Raw genomic sequence first — 15,976 nt, forward strand, 5'->3', positions numbered from 1 at the left:
CTCATCAGGGGTTCGTGACGATTCGCCACGGCACATTCGCCACCACCGATTAGCCACTGCCGGTTCGTCACCAGCGTTTCTCCACTGGGGTCGTTTGACCTCTGGAGACTATTCGCCACCAGAAATATATGTACTGATTGTTTTCCCTCCCGCCTGTTCTTTCATACTTCAGTCCCCTTTATTTACACAACAACATAGTGCATACTGATAAAAAAAGAGGAAATAAATATCATTTTATTGGTTTATACATAAAAATGAGTTACAAACACTTGCAGTGGCGAAGCGTCCTCAGCGGCCAATGGGCGATGGCGAAGCGTCCTCGGCGGCGGCGAATGGCCCCATCCCGCTCATCAGGTCAATGAGCAAGAATACAAATTCAAGGGGAAACCAAATTTACATAACGTAAAAGAGTATGCTGATTGGTTGGCAAATGAACTATGATTCATAGATAACTTGCTTTGGAGAATGCACCATTATTAGTGATGGACAGTCAACAGCCAAGGTTTAAATTTTAAACCAGCCAGGTTGAATCTCAGAGTACCTCTCACCTCTTTAGTTGAACTGAAACAGGCACGTGTACATATACTTTCTCCATGGAAGGAACAGGGCATATGTACAAATACGGCTGCAGTGCAAGCCTGACAAAATGATTGTCACTGTAATTCCTCGCACAATGTGCGCTGAAGAACATCTAGCAAATGCCCAATGTAACATTGAGACATGTTTGTGAATTTTGAAAATACAAGCTGGTTGGATATGGTCAGTGACTTGCTTGGTGTAAATAGTGAAAAGGGACATAGCTGTGTATACATATTTTGGCATAAAGTTATGGCTCCAGAAAGACCAACCCAAATTATTTTTTCCAAATCCCTTCATAATAAAAAAGGAAAAACACCCACATACCACTAGTTTAAAACACAAAGTCAATGACATTTTACTTAACTTTCACCACACTTCATCCCAAAAGATGAATGAAAATGAAATGAGACTCATTTTTCACCAGGATTTTTGAATTAAGGCTACTGTTATATCATATTAACAGTGGTGGTATATTAACAAAAAACACAAGTTACATCAGACCCATGCTTTCTAAAAGCTTTTTAGCATCTTAACTTGGTTTCCATCATACGCACAAGGCATAAAGCACCCATTGGATCTTTTTTCCAGATACACGAATGGATTTTAAATTATACAATGGAGGATTAAGCTCCACCGAAAGAAATAAAAGTTTAGTCCCAAATGTTTGACAACCAAATGAAATAAAATATCGTGCTACATGTAAATAACTGTTACTTCCACATTTTTGCTTATGTATATTTCAAAACTGATATACAGCAACCAAAAGACTCCAGGCCGCCGCCTCCTCCAAATAGTTGAATTGACATGTGGCCAGTTACTTCAAAAAACTTACTGACAGGCTGTTAGATCATAATTTTGTTATGTAGTAAAGCAGCCCCCACAATGTCGCTGGCATCAACAGCCAATTTGAATGGCTTCTCGTAATTCTACAGAGCTAAAATCAGTGCAGTTGCTAACACAGCTTTCATGTTATCAGAGGTACTCTTGATATTCTTACACCCATTCAGATTTTCTGCCTTTTAACACACTTGTTAAAGGACCCATTACAATGCTGAGGTTTAGAACAGGAATCGGATAAAATCCACACAGATCAAGAGTGTGCAAAATTTCACGTGTCCGTGTTAGACTTGGGAAAATCCAAAATAGTTGAAACTTTATTGCTGGAACAGCACAGCAGGTCAGGCAGCATCCAGGGAACAGGAGATTCGACGTTTCGGGCACAGGCCCTTCTTCAGGAATGAGCAGAGAGTGTTCAGCAGGAGAAGATAAAAGGTAGGGAGGAGGGACTTGGAGGAGGGGCGTTGGAAATGTGATAGGTGGAAAGAGGTCAAGGTGAGGGTGATAGGTCGGAGTAGGATGGAGGCGGAGAGGTCAAGAAGAAGACTGCAGGTCAGGAAGGCGGTGCCGGGCTGGAGGGATTCGGCTGAGACAAGGTGGGGGGAGGGGGGATGAAGAAACTGGTGAAGTCCAAGTTCATCCCCTGTGGTTGGAGGGTTCCCAGTTGGAAGATAAGACGCTCCTCCTCCGACCGTCGCGTTGTTGTGGTTTGGCGGTGGATGAGTCCAATGACCTGCATATCCTCGGTGGAGTGGAAGGGGGAGTTGAAATGCTGTGCTACAGGGTGGTTGGGTTGGTTCGTCCGGGTGGCCCAGAGGTGCTCTCTGAATCGCTCCGCAAGTAGGCGGCCTGTCTCCCCAATATAGAGGAGGCCACACCGGCTGCAGCGGATGCAGTAGATGATGTGGGTGGAGGTGCAGGTGAATCTGTGGCGGATATGGAAGTTTCCTTTGGGGCCTTGGAGAGAAGTGAGGGGGGAGGTGTGGGCGCAAGTGTTGCACCTCCTGCGGTTGTGGCGGGAGTGGAGGTTGGGTCGGTGGGGGGTGTGGATCTGACAAGGGAGTCGCGGAGGGAGTGATCTCTACGGAAAGCTGATAGGGGAGGGGAGGGAAATATATCCTTGGTGCTGGGGTCTGTTTGGAGGTGGCGGAAGTGACGGCGGATGATGCGCTGTACATGGAGATTGGTGGGGTGGTAGGTGAGGACCAGTGGGGTTCTGTCCTGGTGGCGGTTGGAGGGGCGGAGCTCAAGGGCGGAGGAGCGGGAAGTGGAGGAGATGCGGTGGAGGGCACCGTCGACCACGTCGGGGGGGAAATTGCGGTCCTTGAAGAAGGAGGCCATCTGTGTTGTACGTATTTTGAACTGGTCCTCCTGGGAGCAGATGCGGCGGAGACGAAGGAATTGGGAGAATGGGATGGCGTTTTTACAGGAGGCAGGATGGGAGGAGGTGTAGTCCTGGTAGCTGTGGGAGTCGGTTGGTTTGTAATAGATGTCCGTGTTGATTCGGTCGCCTGAGATAGAAACAGAAAGGTCTAGGAAGGGGAGGGAGGAGTCCGAGACTGTCCAGGTGAATTTGAGGTCGTGGTGGAAGGTGTTAGTGTAGTGGATGAACTGTTCAACCTCCTCGTGGGAGCACGAGGTAGCGCCGATACAGTCATCAATGTAGCGAAGGAAAAGATGGGGGATGGACTGTTCCACATACCCTACGAAGAGGCAGGCATAGCTGGGGCCCATGCGGGTGCCCATGGCTACTCCTTTTGTTTGGAGAAAGTGGGAGGATTGGAAAGAAAAGTTGTTCAGGGTGAGGACCAGTTCGGTCAGTCGAAGGAGGGTGTCGGTGGAAGGGTACTGGGTGGTACGGCGGGAAAGGAAGAAGCGGAGTGCTTTGAGTCCTTCGTGATGGGGGATGGAGGTGTACAGGGACTGGATGTCCATGGTGAAGATGAGGCGTTGGGGACCGGGGAAGCGGAAATCCTGGAGGAGGTGGAGGGCGTGGGTGGTGTCACGAACGTAGGTGGGGAGTTCTTGGACTAATGGGGACAGGACCGTGACGAGGTATGCCGAGATGAGTTCGGTTGGGCAGGAGCAGGCTGAGACGATGGGTCGTCCGGGGCAGTCAGGTTTGTGGATTTTGGGCAGGAGGTAGAAACGGGCGGTGCAGGGTTGTGGGACTATGAGGTTGGAGGCGGTGGATGGGAGGTCCCCTGAGGTGATGAGGTTATGGATGGTCTGGGAGATGATGGTTTGGTGGTGGGGGGTGGGGTCATAGTCAAGGGGACGGTAGGAGGAGGTATCTGCGAGCTGGCCTGGACTTCTCTCGGCCTTGTCCCACAGTGAGGCTCAAATTTTGACAAAAATCAATCTGAAACTGAGTAGTGACCAGATTGGCCCTTGGTAAATAGACACATCAGTCAACTGCTCTCTTCTTTCCAAGTTTCATTGAAAAGCACCATGTCGTCTATGTACTCGACATTATTACATAGCCCTTCAGTGGTTTTGTTAGTTGATGACTGGATAGTTTGTTCAATTTTTAAAGTTTCAAATAGCATAACTATGAGTTGAAGTTATCAATTTTGGTGAACCATGCATATCAAATTCTTTCAATACAATCCTCCAATCATGACATATGATTCAAGTCCATTTTTATTACCGACTTTGTAATAATCAAGACAGAAACTTTATGTCCCATCCAGTTCCAATATCATGCTAGGTAGGCTTCAGCTACTTGGTTCAGTTATGTTGTTGCCCATTACAAACCTGATCTGGTCTTTCAATTGGAGCCAATTTCTCTGGATTAAGTCTAAAAGATTCTGGTTTTATGAGATACACTACCCGTACATTAACATCAGGAACAACCAAAGATGTTTATGTGTCATATTCACACAAATGAAACTAGAATTCTCCAAAAATTCTTGTGATACACTTCTCATTTTCTAGAAGGTAAAATATTATTCTTAACTTTTAAGCACCTCCATATTATCTAATAGGAGGATCAATTTCTGAATTTTCAATTTAATTATTTCTCTAATTATTCTGATATTTTTGTTTTGCTTCCCATTTCTTGTACTGCTCTAAATACTTGCCGACTGACTACTGTCCACATCACTATCTTTTTAGCATGTCAACATATCACATTGCCGAATTCTTCCACCTGTCCTGACTACTCACAACACAATTTACATAATTTCTTTTTGATTTGGTAAGGTCCAGTGAACCTCACCTTTAATGAAATCACTGCAATCACTGTTTCTTGCAAATAAATTCAGACTTGCCTTTTCATTGCTCTAATTTTCACTGTTGGTTGAGTACTCTTCCAATGCTTCTCAGTCATCACTCATGTTTTGATTAAATTCTGTCTGAAAAACCTAAACATTGGCTGGAAGTCTGGTCTGAGCTTTTGCTTTCCAATTTTTCTTTAAATCAGTTTAAGTACTCCCCTTAACTCCTGTTCATTTATCAGTTCAAAATAAGTTAATACTGTGATCTCACGAGAGGACCACACCAAAAAGTAACAAGGACCAGTGGTTGCCATCTCTTTTATGCGCAAGATTACTTTTTGAATTGAAGTGCAACATCGAGTGCAGGATCTGGTGCTGTATAAATCTAAAGCCAAGTATACAAAATCATTTATTTTCTATTCTACTCACCAATTCTCAGTGCAACATCTGTAACTGCAAATTACCTGCCAGTGCCTTGAAATCTGGGTTGTAGTTTGAAACTGTTAGTTTCAGTGCAAATGGGTTTCTAAGAGGTGGTGCAATACTTGGACTTAATTTTCGTTTTGGACAATGCTGTCTCACAAGAGGTTTCCAGAGTCAAAGCAAGCTTTCGTGTCAAAAAGTATAGAACAGTACAAAGTGGGTACTTATTTCACTTTATATTGCTGTCTTTTGATCTGACTTCTATCATTTTGCATACTAAGGTTCTCCATATCAAACTTCCAGTGAAACTTGGTAGGCAACCCACTAATGTCTACTTGAAGGAATGGAAGAGACACAAAAATGGTGATTGTTTCCCATCACAACTGATTCCTGGAATTGTCTGTTGAATTGTTTGCCAGCTTCCACAGGTGTACACGGAAGGTTTCTGGTTGGAACCATTTTTTGTCTTTCATTTCTTCCCCCACCCCTTCCGTGTTTTCTCTAGATTTGCGAAGTGTTGTAATAAAAGGACCGCAGACTCAATTTTAACTTGAATGCATTCACATCACTGATCATATTCGCAAAGTCTCTTTTCACTGTTCAATTTGTTCAGACTTTACCATTATATTCGTAAGACACCTGATGTCAAGCAACCATGCATTGTTTGAAAGCTCACTGCACACTTTATTCCTTGATTCAAGGACGGTTTCAGACATCCTATCAAAAATCATTTGCAGGACCTTACCTCGACTTAACCAGCTTATATTCAGTTATGAGGATTTGCTCACTCAGACACAGGAGCAGAAATTAAGCCATTCAGCACATTGAAACTGCTCCGCCATTCAATCATGGCTGACAAGTTTCTCAAGCCCAGTCTCCTGCTTTCTCCCAGTAACCCTGGATCCTTTTGATACTCAAGAACCTATATTAGTCTTAAATACATTCAATGACTTGGCCTCCACAGCCTTCTGTGGCAATGAATTTCACAGATTCACCACTCTGCCTGGAGGTTCTCATCACCATTCTAAAAAGGTCTTCTCTTTACTCTAAGGCTGTGCCCTTATGTCGTCATCTGTCCTACTAATAGAAACAACTTGCCAACAACTACTCTATCAAGGCCATTCAGTATTCTGTATGATTCAATTATATCCCCCAAAGTCCCACCCCCCCCCCCCCCAATCCTTCTAAATTCCATCAAGTATAAACCCAGAGTCTTCGAACATTCCTCATACGCTAAACTTTTCATTCCTGGAACCATTTTTGTGAATCTTCTCTGAGCATTTTTCCTACGATATGGGACACAAAACTGCACATAATGCACTAAATGTGGTCTAACCAGAGCCTGATAGAGCCTCAGAAGTACATTCCTGCTTTTATATTAAGTCCTCTCAAAATAAATGCCACCATTGTATTTGCCTAACTACTGACTCAACCTGCAACTGTATCTTAAGTGTATCCTGGACTAGAACTCCCAAGTCTCTTTACACTTCAGACTTCTGAGTTTCCTCCCCATTTAGAACATAGTCCATGCCTCTTTTCTTTCTACCAAAGACCAAGACCTCACACTTTCCCATGTTGTACTCTATCTGCCACTTCTTTGCCCCCTCTCCTAACCTGTCCAAATCTTTCTGCAGCCTCCCCATCTCCTCAATACTACCTGCCCCTCTACCTATCTTTATATCATCTGCAAACGAGGCCAGAATGCCCGCAGTTCCTTCATCTAAATTGTTAATGTATTAAGTGAAAAGTTGTGGCGCCAACACTGCCTTGCAGAACACCACTTGTCACTGGTTGCCATCCCAAGGACCCTTTTATCACCACTCGCTGCTTTCTGCCAGACAGCCAAGCTTCTATCCATTCTAGCACCTTGCCTCTCACACCACGTGCCCTTGTCTTACGTCAGTAAACTTGTGTATGGTACCTTGTCAACAGCCTTCTTGAAACATCCATTGGCTCTCCTTGGTCTAACCTGCTCATTACTGCCTCAAAGAATTCTAGCATAATCGCCAGGCATGACCTCCCCTAGATGAAACCATGCTGATTTTACCCAATTTTACCATGCACTTGCAAGTATTCAGAACTGTCATCCTTCATAATGGCTTCAAGGATCTTATGCACAATCAAGAGTAGGATATTCGGTCTGTAATTTTCCCCTCTTTTGCCTTACTCCCTTTTTAAACAAGGGAGTCACATTAGCAATTTTCCAGATTCTTGAGATTCCTGAAAGGTAACTAATGTCTCCATTATCTCTTCAGCTATCTCCCTCAGAACTCTGAGGTGAAGTCCATCCAGTCCACATGATTTATCCATCTTCAGGCCAGTTTTTTTTTTGCACCTAATCCTTAGTGATGGCCACCATTCTCCGCTCTGCCCCCTCAGTCTCAAACTTTTGGAATATTACTCCTGTCTTCTGCTGTGAAAACGGACGCAAAATAATGCAGTTCTTCAGCCATTTCCGTGTTCCCCACTTCTATCTCTTTAGAGTCATTTTCTAGTGGCCCAATGTTCACTTTTGCCCATTATATATCTAAAGAAACTCAATTTTCCTTTATACTACTGGCTAGTTTACCCTCATATTTAATCTTCTCCCTCCTTATTTATTTTTGTTGCCTTCTGTTGGTCTTTGTAAGCTTCCCACTGCCCTTCGCCATAATATACACTTGCTCTTTTTCTTTTATACCATCCATGGTTGCCTCATCCTCCCTGTACCATGCTTCTTTTTCCTCTGGATGAGTCTTTGCTGTGTCTTCTGAATTACTTCCAGAAACTCTTGCTATTGCTGTTCCACTGTCTATCTTGCTTGGCTCCCCTTCCAGTCAATTCTACCCAGCTCCTCCCTTGTGCCTCTGCAGTTGCCTTTATTCAGTGGTATTACCTCTGATTGCATCTTCTCTCTCTCAAATTAGGCAGTAAATTTAATCATACTATGATCACTGTTTCTTAAGGGTTCCTTCACCTTAAGCTCCCTTATCAAGTTTACCTCATTGCACAACACTAAACCCAGTATTGCCTATTCTCTAATGGGCTCCATCACAAGCTGCACCAAAAGGCCATTTGATAGACATTCTACAAATTCCCGCAGCACGCAGTGGTTAGCACTGCTGCCTCACAGCGCCAGAGACCCGGGTTCAATTCCCGCCTCAGGCGACTGACTGTGTGGAGTTTGCACATTCTCCCAGTGTCTGCGTGGGTTTCCTCCAGGTGCTCTGGTTTCCTCCCACAGTCCAAAAATGTGCAGGTTAGGTGAATTAGCCATGCTAAATTGCCCGTAGTGTTAGGTGAAGGGGTAAATGTAGGGGAATGGGTCTGGGTGGGTTGCAGGTCGGTGTGGACTTGTAGGGCCGAAGGGCCTGTTTCCACACTAAGTAATCTAATCTAACTAGGGGCAGGAGTAGGTTATCCAGCCCTTTGAGCCTGCTCCACCACTCAATAGGATCATGGCTAATCTTTTCGTGGACTCGGCTCCACTTATCCGCGTTTTCACCATATCCCTTCATTCCTTAGTTTTTTTTGAAAAACTATCTACCTTAGCTTTAAAAGCAATTACTGAAGTGGTGTCAACTACTTCCCTGGACAAGGAATTCCACAGATTAACAGTCCTCTGGGTGAGGAAGTTCCTTCTCAGTTCAGTTCTAAACCTGCTTCCTCTGATCTTGAGGCTATGCCCTCTTGTCCTAGTCTCATCTACCAGTGGAAACATCCTATCTATTTTATCGATTCCCTTCATAATTCTTCTCAATTCCAATGAATATAATCACAACCTACTCAGCCTCTCCTCATAAGCCAACCCCATAACTCTAGAATCAACCCAGTGAACTTCCTCTGCAGCTCCTCCAGTGCCAGTACCTTAAGTGAGGACACTAAATCCGCACACAGTACTCTAGGTGTGGCCTCACCAGCACCTTGTACAGCTGTAACATTACCCTTCTGCTGTTAAACTCACCCCTTTAGCAATGAAGGACAAAATTCAATTTGCCTTCAGAATTACTTGCTATACCTGCAGACCAACCTTCTGCGATTCATGCACAAGGACATCCAGGTCCCTCTGTTAACCAGCATGCTGCTATTTTTTACCATTCAATTAATCTATTTTGTTGTTACTCCTATCAAAATGTATGACTTCACATCTACTAACATTGTATTCCACCTACCACACCTTTGCCCACTTACTCAATGTATCAATGTTCCACTGCAAAGTATCACAGTCTTCTGCACACATTGCTCTACACTCACCTTAGTGTCATCAGCAAATTTTGACACCGTACTCGTGGCCCCTAATTCCAAATCATCTATGTAAATTTTAATTAATTGTGGTCATAACACTAATCCCTGAGGCACACCACTCGACATTGATTGCCAGCCAGAATAGCACTCATTATCCCCATCACTTTGCTTCCTGTCAGTTAACCAATTCTCTATTCACGCTAATATTCTACCCCTTACACCATGCATCGTTATCTTCTGCAGCAGCCTCATATGCGGCACCTTTTCTTGCAATCCACTACCAACCTGATTTACCCAGTCCACCTGCATACTGGGTCCCTCATGATCACGGTAACTTTGCCTTTCCCACACATCTCATCTATTTCCTGGAATATCTTGCGCCCCTGCTCCTGACTACTGTTCGAAGGCCTGTACATAACTCCAACTATGGGTTTTTTCCACCTTTTGTGGTTCCTCAATTCAACCCACAGATTCTACGCCATCTGACCCTACTTCGTTTCTTACTATTGATTTAGTTTAATTTCTTACTAATAAGGCAACATCACCCCTTCTGCTCACCTGCTTATCTTTTTGGATAGGATATACATCCTTGAATATTCAGCTCCCAATCCTGATCCCCTTGCAGCTATGTCTCAGTAATGCCCACCATGCCATACCTGCCAATTTTGATCTACGCCACAAGCTCATTAACCTTATTGCTACAACACCCTCAGTCCTGTATTAACCGTCTCTCCTCTTCTTATGATTCATTTGTCCAGTGTGCTTGAAGTTTGATTGCTAACCCTTTCCATACACCCTGTTCTATTTGTGTGTCTGTGCTGGAGATTTTAATAACCTCTCCTGAGTTCCACACTCTTAACTCCTCCTTTAATTCAGGTTTTCTAATTTCCCCTATTTTTTCTTCACCTTGCAGTTCATGCTACTGCTGGTCACACTAATGTAAACATCTGGATCCACATCTTTGGAAAATCCAGAACGCTGTTGGCTATTTTCAAGTGTGGAGCAACAGGTCACTTCTATGGTCATGATTTGTTTCCAAGTATCTGGTTCATTTGCATTGCTCAGATATCACATGTTCAGCATGGCAGCTTTTCCTGTAATTTTTTTTCATTCTGCATGAACCTATTAGACAAGGGAGGGAATAAACTGGACATATATAGAGACCAGACATAGCAGCAAGATTAGATGAGCTGAATAGCCTCAGATTCTTGTACCGTAGTAAACTGGTTTCACTCATCAGTTCCTAGTTGTTTGCAATGTCACCACAATTAGCTTAGCATGCAATGATAGCTTATCTGATCCAAATCGAAATATGATGCAACAAGCTGGCAAAAACTTTTGAAGGCAAGCACTTTGCTCTAACTGTGGGCCTTCTGGAAGCAGAAGTACAGATTCTTCAGTACAAGTTCTTAGGAAAAAAAAGTTACAAAATAAATAAAAAGCCCAGCATGCAGATTGTAGGAATAAATTAGAAAATAGAGAAACAAAGAAGTGTGGAATAACGGTCCTTCCAACCCAGTCCTGGCAGTGAGATTCAAGTCCATGCTGGCCTTGACTCCAGATCACGGGACTTCATAAAGGTTAGGTGAATTGGCCATGCTAAATTGCCCGTAGTGTTAGTTATGGGGTAAATGTAGGGGTGTGGGTGGGTTGCGCTTCGGCGGGGCAGTGTGGACTTGTTGGGCCGAAGGGCCTGTTTCCACACTGTAAGTAATCTAATCTAATCTATTTCTGGTACCAGTTTTGAAAACCCATTGAACAGCTTCTCAGAGAAGATTGGCACTGAGTTAAAGTGATCAGAGAACTGGTGCAGACATGATAGGTTTAATCAGCTAAGTATTATCATCCATCTGCATCACAAACATTCCATGATTTTGAAATCTCTGCTGTGAAACTGAGTTTTTTTTCCAAAAATAATCACTTAACCTAGTGGCCACTGCACCAGTGTTGTTGGCATTTCATGCAACGAATGGTCCCAGCAGAGACTAAGGGCAATCGGTCAGTCCTGTCAGTGCAATTCCACTATCATTTGCAGTCTTTGTGACCCAGTGTGTCATGGTGATCTTTCATCGTGGCGTGGACTTCTGGTCTTGAGGTGATTCTAGCGCTGTCTCCTGAGCTCGAGAACCTTTATGAAGTCCAGACTGCTAAAATTGACATGCGCTCTTATTAAAGAGACAAAATTGGTGGAGCTTTAACCTGAGGGCCATCACACCTCAGACAATGCGAGAGGTTGAGAAGCAACCTCAGCCGGTGCTGGAACTGAACCCACATTGTGAGCTTCATTCTGCATTGCAAACCAGCCATCCAACCAATTAAGAAAACCATGGAATCGGATTATGTGTTAGTTTCTAACCATCTATAAAGGCGTGCAGTCTTTTGCTAGCACTGTGGATGCAGAGTACAACGTTTCAAAGGGATTCAGTGCACAATGTCATGTGCTGCAGTTGTTTATCAAATTTGTATCATTAAGTATCTGGTCCAGGATACAGATGGACAGAGCTTAAGTAGCATGAAGGATGCCATCAGCATAATGAACTAGGAAGAGTATAATTGGGAAGTCATCTGTATATATTTTGAGCCCTGTCTGCCTGGCCAAGTTCAGGAGCAAGTCAGCATGCCACTGTTTAGAGGCAGTGATGTCCAGTAGCAGCTTTCCTGCCTTTAGCTTCTTTTGGGAGTTAGTTTGATACAGTGACTTGATTACATGTTGCATCCCCTATGAAAATAGGCCTGTTCAACTCCTTCTTTCATATTAAAACATTCTTAAAATACTGCCTTTTCTTCCAAACTCTCAAACTTATTCTGATGAAGAGTGACCAGACTTGAAACATTAACACTTGCTGCCCCACATGTGCTACCAGATCTGAGTTTCATTGTAATTCCTCTTTTAGTCTCAAGCTTATTAACTGACCTGTCAATCAAATAAACACATTGCTGTCTATAGCAACCTGACCTGTAAGTGAACATGACATGAAATTTAACAGGGATGAGGACCTGGGAGTTAGGTTGGAAGCTAAACGGCAGGACAAGCAGAGTAGTAATCTTGGCATTGCCAACAGTGCCACGTGCTAGTGAAACAGAAACAGAGAGTGACTGCAGCTGAACACATGGCTCGAGAACTGGTGTAGAAGGGAAAGCTTCAGATATGTCTATCATGGGATACCTTCTGTACAAGGAGGACAGGATGCACCTGAACTGGAGGGGTACCAATATCCTGGACGGGAGGTTTGCTCGAACTCTTCAGGAGGGCTAAACCTCGTTTGGCAGGAGGATGAGAACGAGAGCTATGGATCAGAGGTGTGATAACTGATGAACATGCTAATTCAGCTTGCAGAGAGTCTATGAGGAAGGATAGACAGTTGATAGAGCAAAGTTGCAGTCAGTGTGATGGGTTGAAGTGTGTATTTTAATGCAACAAGTATCAGGAATAAGGGTGACGAACTTAGAGCCTGGATCAGTACTTGGAACTACAATGTTATGGCCATTATAGAGACATTGGAGATCACCCGGACAGGAATGGCTGTTGGATGTTCTGGGGTTTAGGTGTTTCAAAAGGAATAGGAAGGAAGGTAAGAGGTGGGAGAGTGGCATTGCTAATCAAGGATATTATCGCAGTTGCAGACAGGGGAGATTGTCGAGGAGGATTTGTCTACCGAGTCATTATGGGTGGAAGTTAGAAACAGGAAAAGGTTTCTGTAGAACTCCCAATAGCAACAGAGACATGGAGGAGCAGATAGGACATTTTGGAAAGGTGCGGAAGTAACAGAGGGGTGTTGGCATGGGTGACTTTAACTTCCCTAATATTGTTTGGAACCTTCTTTGTTCAAATGGTTTGGATGGAGTAGTTTTTGTCAGATGTGTCCAGGAAGGGTTTCTGACTCAATATGTAGATAGGCTGACTAGAAGGGAAGCCATATTGGATTTGGTGCTTGGCAGCAAACTATGCCAGGTGTCGGATCTCTCGGTGAGAGAGCATTTCAGTAATAGTGATCACAACTCCCTGACTTGACCATACTCCTGAAGAGGGATAGGAGCAGATGGTATGGGAAACTATTTAATTGGGGGAGGGGAATTAGAATGCTTTCAGACAGGAACTGTGCAGCATAAATTGTAACAGATATTCACAGGGAAATGCATGACAGAAATATGGAGGTTGTTTAGGGAGCATTTACTGTGAGTGCTGGATAGGTTTGCCCCACTGAGACAAGGAAGGGATGGTGGGGTGAAGGAACGTTGGATGACAAAAGAAGTGGAACATCTAGTCAAGAGGAAGGAGGAAGCAAGGATCAGACAGGGCTCTAAAGGATTACAAGATAGCCAGAAAGGAACGGAAGAATGGACTTAGAGGCAGAAGGGAGCAAGAAAAAGTCTCTGATTAAGGAAAAGCCTAAGACATTATGCTTTTCCTTAAGGATGAGGAAGAGGATGATCAGAGTGAGGGTAGGGCTGATCAGAGATAGTAGAGGGAATTTGTGGTTGGGGTTGGAGGTCCTTAATGAATACTTTGCTTCAGTATTCACTACTGAGACCTTGTTGTTTGTGGGACAGTGCGAAACGAGCTAATATGCTCCAACAGGTTGGATGTTAAGGAGAAAGATGTGCTGGAAATTTGAAAAACACAGGATAGATATGTTCCCTGGGACAGACAGGATATATCCAAGGTTACTGCAAGAAACGAGGGAAGAGATTGCTGGACCTTTAGTGATGATCTGTGTCCTCACTAGGCAAAAGTGAAGACAGAGTCTAGATCAGAGTGGTGCTGGAAAAGCACAGCAGGTCAGGCAGCATCCAAGGAATCAGGGATATAGACAGGGTGGAGAGATAAGTTTGGGTGGGGGGGGGGGGGGGGAGGGAGTGGGGGTTGGGGAGAGGGGAGAAGGTAGCAAAGAGTACAATAGGTGAATGGGGGTGGGGATGGAGGTGATAAGCCAGAGGGGAGGGTGGAGTGGATAGATGTGAAGGGAGATTGGCAGGTAGGACAGGTCATGAGGACAGTGCTGACCTTCTCCCCACCCCCACTATTTATCTCTCCACCCTGGAGGCTTCCTGCCTTTATTCCTGATGAAGGGCCTTTGCCCATAACATCGATTTTCCTGCTCCTTCGATGCTGCCTGACCTGCTGTGCTTTTCCAGCACCACTCTGATCTCGACTTTGTGTCCTCACTGTCCACTGAAGTAGTACCAGATAAATTGAAGGGTGAAAAACATTTTTCCCTTGTTCGAGGGAGCAATTAGGGACAACCCTGGGAATTACAGAGTAGTCAGTCTTACGTTGGTGGTCGGCAAATTATGGATTCTATGAGACAGAATTAATGATCTCTAATCAAGCCATGCTTTTCCAAATAGTTAGCATGGTTTTGCTGGGAGAAAGTCATGCCTCAAAAGCCTTGTTGAATTGAGGATGTGACAAAACACTTTGATGAAGGTAGAGTAATGGATGTGGTATTCATGGATGTCGGCAAGGCAATTGATAAGGTTTCCCACGGTAGGCTCATTCAGAAAGGAAGGGGACATGGGATACAAGGAAATTAACTGTCTGGATACAGAATTGGCTGGCCCATAGAAGACAGGTGTTGGTAGTAGATGGAAAGTATTCAGCCTGGAGCTCGGTGACCTGTGGTGTTTTTTGACATTTTTATGAATGGCTTGAATGAATAAGTGGAAGGGTGGGGTTAGTAAGTTTGCTAATGACACAAAGATTGGTGGAGTTGTGGATAGTGTGGAGGGCTGTTGTAGGTTGGGGGAAGAACAGAGGGAATTTGGGGTCCATGCCTATAGATCCCTCAAAGTTGCAACCCAAGTTGATACGGTTGTTTAGAAGGCATATGGTGTGTTGGCTTTCATTAGCAGGGGGATGGAGTTCAAGAGCCACGAGGTTATGCTGCAGCTCTACATAGCCTTGGTTAGACCACATTTGGAATATTGTGTTCAGTTCTGGTCGCCTCATTCTTGGAAGGTTGTGGAAACTTTAGAGAGGGTGCAGAGGCGATTTAGCAGGATGTTGCCTGGACTGGAGGGCATGTCTTATGAAGAATGGTTGAGGGAGCTAGGGCTTTTCTCATTGGAGCGAAGGAGGATGAGGGGTGACTTGATAGAGATGTACAGCATGTCAAAAGGCATAGATAGTGGATAGGCAGAGACTTTTTTCTCCAGAGTGGAAATATCTATTACGAGGGGGCATAATTTTAAGGTGATTGGAGGTAGGTTCTTTACACAATGAGTGGAGTATGCCTGGAATGCACTGCCAGCAGTGGTGGTAGAGTCAGATACATTAGGGACATTTAAACGACTCTTCGATAGGCACACAAATGACGGCATAATGAACAAAACTGACGAGACATCCTTACCAAAGTGTTGTGGACACAGATTTGCTCAAAGTACTCCAAGTGGGTCTAACCATAGCAAGGGGACTTAGTGTCAATATGTCTGGAGCCCCGACATTTTTAAACTAGCATGACAGTGTCTGTGGACTGATAATGGGAAATGTGCACTAGGAGGTTTTTCATTCATACATTGTCAACATTGAAGTGCATTTGCCTTGTTTTCAGTTTAGAGGATTCAGGATTTTTTTGGCTTTGACACGTCGGGGTAGAGGAGGAGAAGATATAGCTCAAACTTTTCATTTCAGATCACAAGTCAGTCTGGCTGGAGTTAGATGTTAAAATACGATTTCACCATTTTTAATTGTTAGA

The 15,976-nt window shown here is 44.1% G+C and overlaps 1 protein-coding gene across 2 annotated transcripts in view; it reads right to left on the minus strand.

Moving 5' to 3' along the window:
* LOC122560232 (translocating chain-associated membrane protein 1-like 1) overlaps positions 1-15,976 on the minus strand; it is a 99,465-nt gene that overhangs the window by 47,606 nt on the left and 35,883 nt on the right. The window lies entirely within an intron of this gene.

Source organism: Chiloscyllium plagiosum, unplaced genomic scaffold (genome assembly GCF_037043375.1).
Source record: "Chiloscyllium plagiosum isolate Xiang-an unplaced genomic scaffold, Cpla_swu_hap1 HiC_scaffold_15, whole genome shotgun sequence".
NCBI classification, from domain to species: Eukaryota; Metazoa; Chordata; class Chondrichthyes; order Orectolobiformes; family Hemiscylliidae; genus Chiloscyllium; species Chiloscyllium plagiosum.